At 43.3% G+C, this 14,000-nt stretch overlaps 1 long non-coding RNA gene across 1 annotated transcript in view; it reads left to right on the top strand.

The window, feature by feature from the left end:
- LOC123328949 overlaps positions 1-12,953 on the top strand; it is a 44,398-nt gene extending 31,445 nt beyond the window's left edge. Inside the window, exon 3 of the long non-coding RNA XR_006543976.2 lies at positions 12,024-12,953. This is a non-coding gene — a long non-coding RNA (uncharacterized LOC123328949). The remainder of the gene's footprint in view (positions 1-12,023) is intronic.
- Positions 12,954-14,000: the final 1,047 nt, after the last annotated feature.

Raw genomic sequence — 14,000 nt, 5'->3', positions numbered from 1 at the left:
GTCTATTTTATACCCAGAACATCTAACTTAAAACCATACATATATATAGATATAGATAACATGACATAACTAACATATATATCGATAGCATATATTTGTCTAGCTCAGGGAACTCTACTCACTGCTCTGCGCTGACCTGAATGGGAACGAAATCCAAAAAAGAGGGGCTATATGTATACATATGGCTGGTCTGGGTTTACCTGGTGGCTCAGACAGTATAGAATCTGTCTGCAGTGCAGGAGACCCAGGTTCAATTCCTGGGTCAGGAAGGTCCCCTGGAGCAGAGAATGGCAACCCACTCCAGTATTCTTGCCTGGAGAATCCCATGGACAGAGGAGCCTGGCAGGCTATAGTCCATGGAGTCACAAAGTGTCAGAAATGATAGTGACAGATTTTATTTTCTTGGGCTCCAAAATCACCACAGACAGTGACTGCAGCCATGAAATTAAAAGATGCTTGCTCTTTGGAAGGAGAGCTATGACAAATCTAGACACCATATTAAAAAGCAGAGATGTTACTTTGCTGATAAAGGTCCGTATAGTCAAAACTATGGTTTTTCCAGTAGTCATGTATAGATGTGAGAGTTGGACCATGAAGAAGTCTGAGCGCTGAAGAAGAATTGATGCTTTTGAACTGTGGTGTTGGAGAAGACTCTTGAGAGTCCCTTGGACAGCAAGGAGATCAAACCAGTCAAGCCTAAAGGAAATCAACTCTGAACACTCACTGGAAGGACTGATGTTGAAGCTGAAACTCCAATACTTTGGTCATCTGATGGGAAGAGCTGACTCATTGGAAAAGACTCTGATTCTAGAGAAGACTGAGGGCAGGAGGAGAAGGGGATGACAGAGGATGAGATGATTGGATGGCATCACTGACTCAATGGACATGAGTTTGAGCAAGCTCCAGGAGATAGTGATGGACAGGGAAGCCTGGCGTGCTGAAGTCCATGGGTCTGCAAAGAGTCAGACACGACTGAGTGACTGAACAACAGCACGCATGCACTCATGCTTGCACAGTTCATCAAACATACCTCTGCTCCACAGCCCACAGGCCTTACATGACTCCTAGATCTACCCACCTTTTAAAGGTAGGATGAAGGAATGTCCTGTGATGGAGAGATGATGAGATACCATCAAGGAATGATCTCTCACATGCATTTACCAAAATTTGAAAAAAATAACAATGGATGTTCCAGAGTAGGAGTAGAAAGAAGCAGAAGTAATGGATAAGGTTCATGCTGTGTTGAGTTAAGCACTGGACCAGGAATTGAATCACTGGGGTTCCAGTCTAGGTTTTGACACTTTCCAGCCTTGACTTATTGGTTGCTTGTTATTGTTTATTTGCTAAGTGGTGTCCAACTCTTTATGACCCTGTGAACTGTAGCCCACCAGGCTCTTCTGTCCATGGGATTTCCCAGCCAAGAATACTGGAGTGAGTTGCTATTTGCTTTTCCATCTTCCCAACCCAGGGATCAAACCCACACCTCCTGCATTGGCAGGTAAGTTCTTTACCACTGAGCCACAAGATACTAAATCTTGGGCCAGTCTCATCCACATAGAAGCATAAGGTAGGAGTTGCCTTGATATTCATGATATTCCAACCTAAACATCAGATACTCTTTTGAATCAAATCATGCATGAAACTCGAGCATACTTGCCAGACAGAAGAGAAGTCACGCTGGTAAAGAGAAGGACTGAAGATCTGTCGCCTCTCTAACTGGCCTTCCCCTCTCCCTCCTACAGCAGCTTTGGGGCAGGAAGCCAGAGCTTCTGGAAATTCAGTCCCCTGCCTCACTCCTTCCATATTCCCGCCACTCTTGTCTAAGTGGAAGCTGGCTGGCATTTTGGGCCATCTGATGGGTTGATTGTGGTCCACACCAGTGATTGAATCCAGCATTAGGTAAAGACTCCGTACAGACCGTGGAATACTTGACTTATGCAAATACGACCTTACTTGGATTGTTCTACGAGGCCTCTAATCACATCTCAGAGATGGAGATTTCTGTCCTGCGGCGTGCGGCTGATTGCGGTGAAGCCAGGAAGCTGGGCTGGCAGCCGCCGCCACAAAGCAAGGGCCTTTAGACTTTGTTTTCCTGTTGTTCTGTTTTGCCCGTGCATTCTTGCTACGGCTGCCCGGGTTATTTCAGTATCATTTGTGTTATTACCTCTTTTATGTCATTCTCCCTGTGACTGAATGCAGTAGCAAGGGGGTATATTAGAAAAGGAAATAAATAAAGGTTTAAAGAGGCTTAAAAGGGCCAAAGCCTTTATTCTATTGTGTGTGGATTTCCTTTGGCCGCTTCAATGTTGAAAAGTATTTTGCACAAAAAGCACATGCATAAAAAAGCATATACAATGTTCTGCACATGGTGTAATGCTTGAATCTCGTTCCTGGAGTTAGGCAGATGGGGGTTCGGAATTTTGTCTTTTAGCTGTGTGACGTTCTGTCAAATGGCTTAATGTCGTCCAGCCTCAGGTTTTCATCTGTAATATGGGTGTGATGAAACACCAGCACCTTATAAGATTGTCCTGAAGAAGATTAAATGAGATAGTACATATAGAGTGCTTTGCTTTCTGCCTGGCACAGAGTCCTGCTGCTGCTGCTGCTTAGTCATAAACCATGTCCGCCTCTTTGAGACCCTGGGGACTGTAGCCCGCTAGGCTCCTATGTCCATGGGATTCTCCAGGCAAGAATACTGGAGCAGGTTGCTATTTCTTTCTCTAGCAGATCTTTCTTACTCAAGGATTGAATTTGTATCTCCTGCTTGGCAGGTGGATTCTTTACCACTGAACCATCTGGGAAGCCCTTACAAAGTCCTATGATTTACTATTAAATTTCATTCTTCATCTACATTATTGGTACCATTTCCATTTCATAAGTAGCTCCTACTTTGGTGTAAAGATGGATTTTCTTTTTTGAGTGCCTAAAAAGCAGAATCTAAATGGAAAATTAGCAAAAAATGTAGATGAAGGATGAAATGTAAAAAGGGATGGGATATGCTCAAATGATAATTAAAATGAGGAATTGTTGTAAATTGATGTAAAAGGAAAGTGCAAGATTTTTAATGCAATTCTGTGCTTAGCTGTGGGTGGTCAATAGATTTAAAATGTGTACCAATGTTCCAAATGTAAAAATTAGAGTTTGGGAAGGCTAGTGTTGTTTTAAAGCAGCAAAAGTTATCCCCAAATGTTATGAATAATTATAAGGAGACAGTGGCATTGCGTGCAGCAAATTGTTAGTGTGAATAAGATTGGGCTGTTTCAGGGAGTGATAGTAAACAGCACGCTTTGAAATTAGAAGACCACGCTGTCAGCACCGAAGTCCCCAGAGCTAGACACGAGTCCTCTGTCTGTTTCCTGTAAAGCTTAGTGTGTTATCTAGAGCTAATACAAGCCCTTGCTTATCATTGAGAGCATCCGCATGTGCTTGAATACCTTGGCAAGGCTGCTGATATGTGTGTATTGGAGCCAAATGTGCTTTGCAGGACAGCCCGAAATTGAAGGAGTGTGAAACGGGGTGTGTGGGTGAGGGTCGATGTGATTAAACACAGGACAGGGCTCAGAGATGATGTTTTCACCTTTTGAGATCCTTGGCAAGAGAATAACCATCGGTCCTAATGGCTTAGTGTTGCCTAAGGCTCTCTTTCCATTAAGTGAATTTATATTTTTATTTTCCTGACTTTCAGATGCTTATGGGTACTCTCAAATGGGCCTTTTACATTCCTGTTTGGCTCATCTTTACTTGGAGTATACCTGGATACTTAATGAAAGAGAGCTTACTTAGGTTTGCTAAAATCAAAGTTTTATTTCTTTACTTTCAGCCACAGTAACCCATGTTTGTCTAGAAGTTGGGCAGTCAAAATCTCAGAAGGCGTAAATTGGCACTGCCTAGGATAGTGAAGGGCAGGAAAGCCTGGCGTGCTGCAATCCATGGGACCACAAAGAGTCAGACACGACTTAGCAACTGAACAACAACAAGTCTGGTCTATAATCTCAACTCCATGAGCTATAGCTAGTTATATACCTGCCTGACTCTGATCTCCTAGGATTTCAGCCCCTCTGTCTTGCCCGCTGCCTAGAACACAGAAGGAACTCTGTATATACTCTTTGGATGAATGGAAAAACAAACAAACAAACCCAGGATGAATGTCAAATAGACATTCCTCCCCCCCCCCCCACAATCAATTCATGGCTAAATTGGAGAAGAGAATGGCAACCCACTCCAGTATTCTTGCCTGGGAAATCCCATGGACAGAAGAGCCTGGCGAGCTGCAGTCCATGGAGTTGCAAAGCATCAGACATGACTGAGCACATGTCTAAATACTAAAGACTGAAGATATTACACATGGCCGTAATTATAACAGCATTAATTTGTAGAGAGTTGACTGCAGGGCAAGGATGGTGCTAAGCTTTATATTCATGTAATCCCCACAACCCTAGCAGGTAGGCATTCTAGTCTTCATTTTAAGATGAATAATAGTGTTTTAAAGTCTGGAGAATATCCAGAAAGATAACATTATTGTTGCAGCTGATCCTGAGTGATGGAGAGATTACAGTGATTTGTTCAGTGTTATTCAGCTTCCTCCTTGCCCTGGGGTCTATTGGCTGGAGAACGGACCACCGTGGTCACTACCTGGGCAAGTTTTTGTCTCAGAACATTTGTCCATTGTCTTCCCACTCTGGGTGACCTGAATTATTTTAGACATTTCTATATTTTAAATCAGAAACCCCTAGTTAGTTTATTTTTGCAAGATGAATTTAGTTTACTGAGATACACTCTCATGTCTTAGCATATTTCCTTCTTTAAGATTAACCATTTTTAGCTGATTTATCGTTGAACTTGAGTGAGTCAACTGTTCTCATCGAGTAAGAATTTTGCCTCTTGTTCTTTAAGCAACGCCCTTGGGTGCCCCGCTGGACATAAAAGCATTCAAAATGCCTTCTGGTGTCCTGCAATGATATTTAGAGGTGGGAAGGCAAGACTATTCTAGAATAGTTTCAGTGGGAATGTCACTTGCTCTCTCTCTTTTCTCTCTGTCTGTATTATTTCTTTGGGAGCACCAATGCCATTAGTAATAAAGAAAAAAATCAATCGCCTTGTAAACAGTCATGGTCAGAATAACTCTCAGGAACAATATCTCAAGAAATGCCAGTGCTTGTCAAAACACAGACTCTGCCAACAGGATGGTTAGTTCAGCCAGTTTACTCCTAAAGTATTTGAATCCACCTTACATTCTCCAGCAGTATATAAATAGACCATCTTCTCCCTGCTAATTTTAAATCAGAAATTGTTATTTGGAGTTAATTTTAAAAAATCAGCTCAAGCTTATTTGCTGTCATTAATTTCATGCAGATTTTTAGAGCTTTATGAAAATTGTCCTGAACTACGGGCCTGTGAAGGCAATTCACGAACAGATGTTCAGGGTAAGCGCGGAGACATTATGAGGTTTGTAGCAAACATGTTTCAAACAGTTGGCTCAGGCATAGGCACACCTTTTAATTACACTGAACTTAGCGAAGGTCAACATTTCAGGGTTTATCTGAATCGTGCGTTACCTTGAGTGCTGTCATTCTGTGAAGGGCAGTCACTGACCTTGAAAGAAGAGAGTTAATCATGAAAAGCAATTCAGCAATTGGCCATGTCACTAAATAACTGAGGAGAGGGAGGAGAGAGAGAGGGAGGGAGAGACAGAGAGAGATGCACAGAGGGACAGAGAGACCATGGTTTAAAAATGTGAAATGAATCATCCTGCATAAGTCATCTCTGTGCTTCCCATTTCTTTCTAAGGTGGGATGGTGTGCACTGAACCATCTATATTCTTTTCAGCTCTCCCTGGGCTGCATGTATTAATAGGAACTCTGCGGCCGTATCTTTGTTGTGTGATGTAAACTGGCTTAAGTGGGGGTGAAACTTGCCAGCACTGTGCCTGAAACATAGCAGACAGCAAATGGGTGTTGGATTGGCCCAAGGCTAATGTCTCTGAGGCTATGCCCCAGAGGCTGATTGCATCACCTCTCAGGAACCCGACTGTATGTGAAAACTCATGATTTTCCCTGATCTTTTTTTCTTTAATTCTTTAAAAACCAATTGCTTTTTCAGTTTCTCTAGGATGAGGAAATCATCCCTATGTAGAAAGAGAATTGTCTCATGTTATTTTTTTAAGATGCCAGTGATTTTTCTTTCCATCTTCCTCCCAGCATTGTGTTCCTTGTTAAAACTGTGGATTAGGCAAATGGCCCTTAGATAACATATACCCTACGGTCTTTGGAAAGTCCAAGAATGTGCTGAAGGGACAGGCAGTGTGGGCAGTGTTACCTGCCCAGCACAGGTGTGGTCTCTGTCCCCAAGTCCTGTCTTGTCTCTGTTCCTCTGTCCACTATAAAGTGCCTGTGAGATGCTCCATCCCGATCTTACCTTTCTGACACAGCATCTGTGTAGAGCGCTTTTGTAAGAATTCCTGCCAAGTAAGCCAGCGAATGTCAAGTGGTGTATGAATATGTAATAGCAGTCATTATCAGTTGATGTCCCGTCTTTGGAAAGAATCTTTTCATTTACTGTGGAGAGAATGAGGGGCAATTTGAAATGGCCCGAGGTAAGTGGCATTTCATACCTTGCCAATCAAATTAACCTTGAACCTTTCTCTGCTACTTAGAATTCTCGCTCTTTTTCTTCTCTCTCCATCACTGAAAATGAAGATGACGTGTCTGAAACCACTCTGTGCTCTACAGTATTGCACGTGATCCTCATCTCCCTCCCTGGAGAGGAGCGAGATGAACAGTTCTGGGGTGTCAATCAAACTGATTGAGACTTTAGAGTGGGGGAACCTGTCACCAAGACCCCGTCACCAAATCCAGAAGACGCCACGGTACGTCAGCTTCACCAACTTTGCCGCAGTAATTGCTTCTCTGGTTCTCCCCTTCCCACCAGCGTTTGGTCTGTGCATGTAGCCTGATTTGAGTGAGGAGGTGTAATCCCAGATCAGAGCTACCAAACTTGAACATGAAATTCTCCAGGATCTATTCCATCCCCAGACTCTGACGTGGAATTTGACTCTTTGATAGAGACTAGGTCTCTGTGGAGCTCCTGCCTGATTTTTGCTTTGAGCAGACAGCAGCCATTGTGTGCACACACACCGTAGCAGATGCTTCAATCCCTGCCTCCTGTCAATGTGTTTTGTTCACTCACTCAGCCGTGTCCGACTCTGCGACCCCATGGACTGCCAGGCTTCCCTGACCATCACCATCTCCCAGAGTTTGCTCAAACTCATGTCCATTGAGTTGGTGATGCCATCCAACCATCTCATCCTCTGTCGTCCCCTTCTCCTCTTGCCTTCAATCTTTCCAGCATCAGGGTCTTTTCTAATGAGCTGGCTCTTTGCATCACATGGCCAAAGTATTGGAGCTTCAGCTTCAGCTTCAGTCCTTCCTATGAATATTCAGAGTTGATTTCCTTTAGGATTGACTGGTTGGATCTCTAAAGAGTCCTATCCAGCACCGCAGTTTAAAAGCATCAGTTCTTTGTCTCTCAGCCTTCTTTATGGTCCAACTCTCGTATCTGTACCTGACTAATGGAAAAACCATAGCTTTGACTCTATGGACCTGAGCATCTAGTACCTTTTAAATAACAATATAGGTTACATACTAGGAACACACATACATACTAGGAACACACATATTTTCCATTCTTAATTTGAACCCACCAGATATAACAGGCATATCAAAACTCTATCCTCTTAGGGAGTTTGGGATGGACATGTACACTCTGCCATATTTGGAATGGATAATCAACAAAGACCTACTGTAGAGCACGGGGAACTCTGCTCACTGTTATGTGGCAGCCTGGATGGGGAGGAGTTTGGAGGATAATGAATCCATGTATATGTACGGCTGAGTCCCTTTGCTCCTCACCTGAAATTACCACAACATTGTTTGTTAATCGGCTATACCCCAACGCAAAAGAAAAGGTTAAAAATAAATAAATGAAAGAAAAAAGAAACAAATTCTTAAAATAATAGCTAGATTTATATGCAGAGCTGGCCCTAGATAAAACTTCAGTGTATAAGAAAAAAAATAAATGTGAGTGTCTTCAACCCACGCCACACCCCCCACCCCCTCAAAAAACCCCAAACAAACAAGTGAAAATTTCACTATTTTTAGAGAGAACTAGTCTTAACCCCTAAATAGTCATCCTGTTGATTTGGATGACTGCTTTACCCAAGTCTTCCTCTCTACTTGCCACCCCCGGCCTGTATCTGTGCTGTTCTCACCTGGATGGCCCACCACTCCACCACTGTGTCTCTGCCATTATCCAATCTCAGTAGATAACCAGTTTAACAGGATCCACTCTCCGGTGCCTGTTCTTTTGTCTTATTATCCGTCCTTCTCCTCACCATGGAAATGCCTCCTTCCTTCTTTTGAACCTTAGTAGCACTTTGTTCTTTTTCAGGGCGCTTGCTGCATCCTATTCTGTGCTGCACTTCTATGGTAGAGCTACGTTTTAAGATCTGTGCAGGCAAGAACCATCTTCGGTTATTCGTGTGTTTCCCACGTGGTGGGAGAAGGATTTAAGAAGGCTTTCAGGAGTTTACAGGAAAAGAATAGAAATTAGAAATGGATGAGAAAAGTGAGGCCAAGGGATCTTCTCTGTAACCTGGCAGTATCTAGCATAGAGTCCTTCGAGCAGAGGGGTGGGGGTGTTTGGAGTCCCCCAGATGAAGGTGCTGTCTATAAGCCTCCGTGACCAAGCTCAATGAAGCCACAGGCCAGCAGCCAGCAGACCAGGGTTTGGGTGGTGTGTGTTGCCACTGTTCATCTCTATTCCATCCAAGTTACAGCTGTTTCTGAGCAAATCAATGTAATAAGCATTAAATAATGTAATTTTACCTCCAGGATCTGCCTCCAGCCAGGTAGAATGAAGCGGGGATCAGCAAGATCAAGTAAGCGAGTGAGTCTTGACCTTGGTGTCAAGGATGAGTGATGCATTGGTTGGCAAATAAGAGCTGATTCTTGTTGGGGAAGATTTGGGTGAATACTTAAAGGCAGCACCAAAATGTTGAGTGTGTGTGTGTGATGTGTTTCAGTTGGATTGGAAAGTTCAGACTGAAGGCTGGTTTCTTCTGGTTACTCTCACTGAGACTGAGGAGTATCTGAATGAAGAAGGTAGATGAGATAATTTTAAGAGTATCCATGTATTTATTATGTCATTTTTCTTTCCCTCTAAATACTAATCCAGTCCACCCTAAAGGAAATCAGTCCTGAATATTCATTGGAAGGACTGATGCTGAAGCTGAAACTCCAATACTCTGGCTACTTGATGTGAAGAACTGACTCATTGGAAAAGACCCTGATGCTGGGAAAGATTGAAGGTGGGAGGAGAAGGGGACGTCAGAGGATGAGATGGTTGGATGGCATCACTGACTCGATGGACATGAGTTTGAGTAAGCTCCAGAAGTTGGTGATGGACAGGGAAGCCTGGCGTGCTGCGGTCCATGGGGTCACAAGGAGTCGGACACGACTGAGCGACTGAACTGAAATACTAATCCACTAAAATTTAGGGGTCACTGAATTTCTAAACTGGTACATTATTAAAGTGTTATTTATTAAAAATATTTATCTGTTTGACTGTGTCGGGCCTTAGTTGCAGCACACGGGATCTTCATTATGTCGTGCTGTGTGGACCCTCTAGCTGCGGCTCGAGGGCTCAGTTCCAACATGACATGAAGGATCTTAGTTCTCTAAGTTGCAAGGTGGTTTCTTAGCCACTAGACCACCAGGGAAGCCCCTAAACTAGTACATTTTTGCGAGTGAAAGGTGCCCTTGCTATTGTCTGGGGCCACAGCCAGGACATCCAGAGACCTTCTGATAGGGACTGATCTGTATGGGCAACAATCAACAGGCTGTTGTAATCCTGAATTTTCTCTTATACTGGAAGCATTCTAGGTTTATCTTTTTGGAAAAGTCTGATTGAAAAAAACCCCATAGCCTCCTAGAACCACATCCGGCCGATTTCTTTTATTCTACACATTAGGTACACGTGCTTGCTTTCCTATAGTGTCTTCCTAAGCCCACAGGTATGTTGAATCACCTTACTGAGTTCTAACATATTTCCTGTGTGACTTGATGGATATTCCCTATCCATCTTGACTCCGCTCTAAGTAATAGTTGTACAATTGTTTTTCTGTTGTCCTAGTTCCTTGCATTTCTGTTTCCGGGAAGTTGTTGATGAGCATTGCTTTCATCTATGGCTGTGCTGTTGATGACTTGCCTCAGTTAGTTAAAATTCAGGAGGGCTTGAGGTGAAATTGATTAAACCCACCAAGAGGCCAGATTTGGGAAGAGCTTATTGTCACTACCTTAAGGAAAATTAATAACAATCGTGCATGAGAGTCCATTCGTTTGGTTCGCTTAGAATTTGTTTCTGTAAGAGTAACAACTCGAATGGCAGGGATGGCCAATGAAAAGGAAGCAAAGTTTCCTCCAAAAGCTTTGTTCAGAGTGACAAAGAGAAATATGGAGTTATTTATCTGGAAAATCCAGGCTGAAAACTTTTACTACCAAGGACTAAAATTATATTGTCTTGAATCACCCATATTGATGACTAACATTGATTAAATTCCTTGAATTATTGCCTAAATCTTTATTTCATTTATCTCATGTAAAAAATAATGCAGAAGGGCTCTCTAATGCTTGGTAGCGTGAATAATGCTTCTCAAAGGGCTTCCAGTCTCTTAAAACTTTACCCCCATTTTGGAAGCAGAGACTGGGAATAGTAAAAGTCAAAAATCTAAGGATGCAGTTTAGAAACTCAGAGTATGGCTTTTTTTTCCCTAGTTCTAAAGAGGTAGATAACCTGGAGCTTATTATTCCTGGTGAAGTAAGTCAGAAAAAGAAAAACAAACATTGTATATTAACTCATGTATATGGAATCTAGTGAGATGGTCCGTCTAGTCAAGGCTATGGTTTTTCCAGTGGTCATGTGATGTGAGAGTTGGACTATAAAGAAAGCTGAATACCGAAGAATTGATGCTTTTGAACTGTGCTATTGGAGAAGACTCTTGAGAGTCCCTTGGACTTCAAGGAGATCCAACCAGTCCATCCTAAAGGAAATCAGTCCTGAACATTCATTGGAAGGACTGATGTTGAAGCTGAAACTCCAATACTTTGGCCACCTGATGTGGAGACCTGACTCATTTGAAAAGACCCCAATGCTGGGAGGGATTGGGGGCAGGAGGAGAAGGGGATGACAGAGGATGAGATGGTTGGATGGCATCACTGACTCAATGGACATGAATTTGGGTTAACTCTGGAAGTTGGTGATGGACAGGGAGGCCTGGTGTGCTGCGGTCCATGGAGTCGCAAAGAGTCGGACACAACTGAGTGACTGAGCTGAACTGAACTGATGAACCTATTTGCAGGATGGCAGTGGAGGCACAGACCTAGCGAACAGACTTGTGGACACAGTGTGGGGAGGAGAGGGTGGAACGAATGGAGACAGCAGCGTGGAGACAATATTCATCACCACACGTGAGACAGAGAGCTGGTGCAGATTAGCTGTGTGACCCAGGGAGCGCATCCAGTGCCCCGTGACCACCTAGAGGGCTGGGATGGGGTGGGAGGCGGTGGGGGAGGCTCCGGAGGGAGGGGACCTAGATATACCTGTGGCTGATTCATGCTGATGTAAGGCAGAGACCAACACAATGTTGTAAAGCAATTATCCTCCAATTAAAAATCAATATTTAAAAAAGAATATGACAAAAAAACCTCATATGAATTTTGAACTGGAAAACCGTTCTCTTAACATGTGCGAGCAAGCCGAGAACAACTGAAACTCAAGAACGCCCTGCTTTTTGTTGTCACTGTTGCTTAGGAAAGGGGAAGCAGCTGGAATTGGTGTCTTACACGTCAGGAATGCATAATTAAGTCCGCATGTAATAGGATAGCAGTTGTTTTACAGTATATAATAAACTGTAAATGGATGCTGGTTTGCTATAAAAACAATTATCCCTGTACAAAATGTCTCCATAGGTTTATTGTGGCTGCTTCGGATCAAGGATCAAATCTGGTTGCATAAGAGGCAGGTATGGTTCGCCTGCTTAGACTACTGTCACCTGAATCTGAGCTTCCCTGGCTGGTGAATGCTGGTTGATACTAGACACTATGTGTGTGTGTTAGTCACTCAGTTGTGTCCGACTCCTTGCGACCCCATGAACTGTAGCCCGCCAGGCTCCTCTGTCCATGGGATTCTCCAGGCAAGAATACTGGAGTGGGTTGCCATGCCCTTCTCCAGGGGATCTTCCTGACCCAGGGATCAAACCCAGGTCTTCTGCATTACAGGCGGATTCTTTACTATCTGAGTCATCAGGGAAGCTCTAGACACTATAGAAACAGGTTGAAGAAAGAGAGAGATGGCCTCTGATAGCACGCCCTCTTACCAGCAGCAAGACAAGGACTGGCAGGAAGACTCCTTCCCTTTATGTAATTATGTCCACTGAGCTCCACCAAAGCAGGGTGATTTTTGTGCTTTGGTTTTTAAAAGCCAAATGCTCTGGATGCTTCATGCTCAGTTCATAATCCATTTTCACATTTCTCATTGCTCAGAGGAAATGGAAAGCCTGGGTTTTAGATACAAAAAATAAATCAGAAGTGGTTATTCACGTTTCATACGTTACTGTTGATGCTTAGTTAATCTTGGGTGAAGTCAGTGGAAGGCCACAGTGAGGAGGGTGGAAGTGGCCTGGGGGGGAGGCGTGACATCAGTGCCTAAACAATGTGGAAGAGAAAAGCTTCTGTCTTCAGTTGGACAACTATGCTATTTGGGTAGGACCATGATCATCTCTCAGTTGATTTCCATACCTGCAATTGCATCCTGTATGTTTTGCACAAGGACTAACATCAGAAGGCAATGGCACCCCACTCCAGTACTCTTGCCTGGAAAATCCCATGGACGGAGGAGCCTGGTGGGCTGCAGTCTATGGGGTTGCTAGGAGTCAGACACCACTGAGTGACTTCACTTTGACTTTTCACTTTCATGCATTGGAGGAGGAAATGGCAACCCACTCCAGTGTTCTTGCCTGGAGAATCCCAGGGACGGAGGAGCCTGGTGGGCTGCCGTTTGTGAGGTTACACAGAGTCGGACACGACTGAAGCGACTTAGCAGCAGCAGCAGCAACATCAGCATGGTGGTTTTCATTCCACTTACCTGATCTTCTAGGTAAACCTGATTATGCTGATTATTTTTCTCTGAGTTCTTTTCTTCTTTTCCAAGAATTATGAGGGAATTAAGTACTTCTTTTTTGTGTTTTGCTTCTTCAGCTGTATGTAACACCTCATGAAACATCACAATAAACACAAATAGATTTCAAGCAAGGAAAGAGACTTGAGTTTAGAATCTGGCTACTTATTCACAAATATTTCCCACATCCTCTTTTATGCCCCTGACTCCTGTGATGAGATACGAGGGGAAGTTTGGAAATTTTCTCAAGGAGCTTAACCTCTAATAAGGGAGAAAACTGTGTAAATCATACATGTCATTATAATGTGCTGTACTTAGTCACTCAGTTGTATCTGACTCTGTGATCCCATGGACTGTAGCCTGCCAGGCTCCTCTATCCATGGGATTTTTCAGGCAAGAGTACTGGAGTGGGTTGCCATTTACTCCTCCATAGGATCTTCCTAACCCTGTATTTTGCAGGTCATCAGTCCTTGTCCAAAACATACAGGATGCAATTGCAGGCATGGAAATCAACTCAGAGATGATCACGGTCCTACCCAAATAGCATCAGGGATAAACCCATGTCTCCTGTGTCTCTTGCATTACAGGCAGATTCCTTACCTGCTGAGCCATCGGGGAAACCGTCATAATAGAGGTATGAAATTTCATATGAAATTTCAAAATTTCATAAGACCCAGCCAGGTATGATTTTAGTTACTATTTCTATCCAAGTAGTCTAGGAGAGATTTGTGGTAGAAGAGTCATTTAATCTGGATCTTAAAATGCATTTA

Source organism: Bubalus bubalis, chromosome 13 (assembly GCF_019923935.1).
Source record: "Bubalus bubalis isolate 160015118507 breed Murrah chromosome 13, NDDB_SH_1, whole genome shotgun sequence".
Classification (NCBI taxonomy): Eukaryota; Metazoa; Chordata; class Mammalia; order Artiodactyla; family Bovidae; genus Bubalus; species Bubalus bubalis.
The sequence above is the reverse complement of the archived record's forward strand: the minus strand, read 5'-3'. Positions and strand labels throughout refer to the sequence as shown.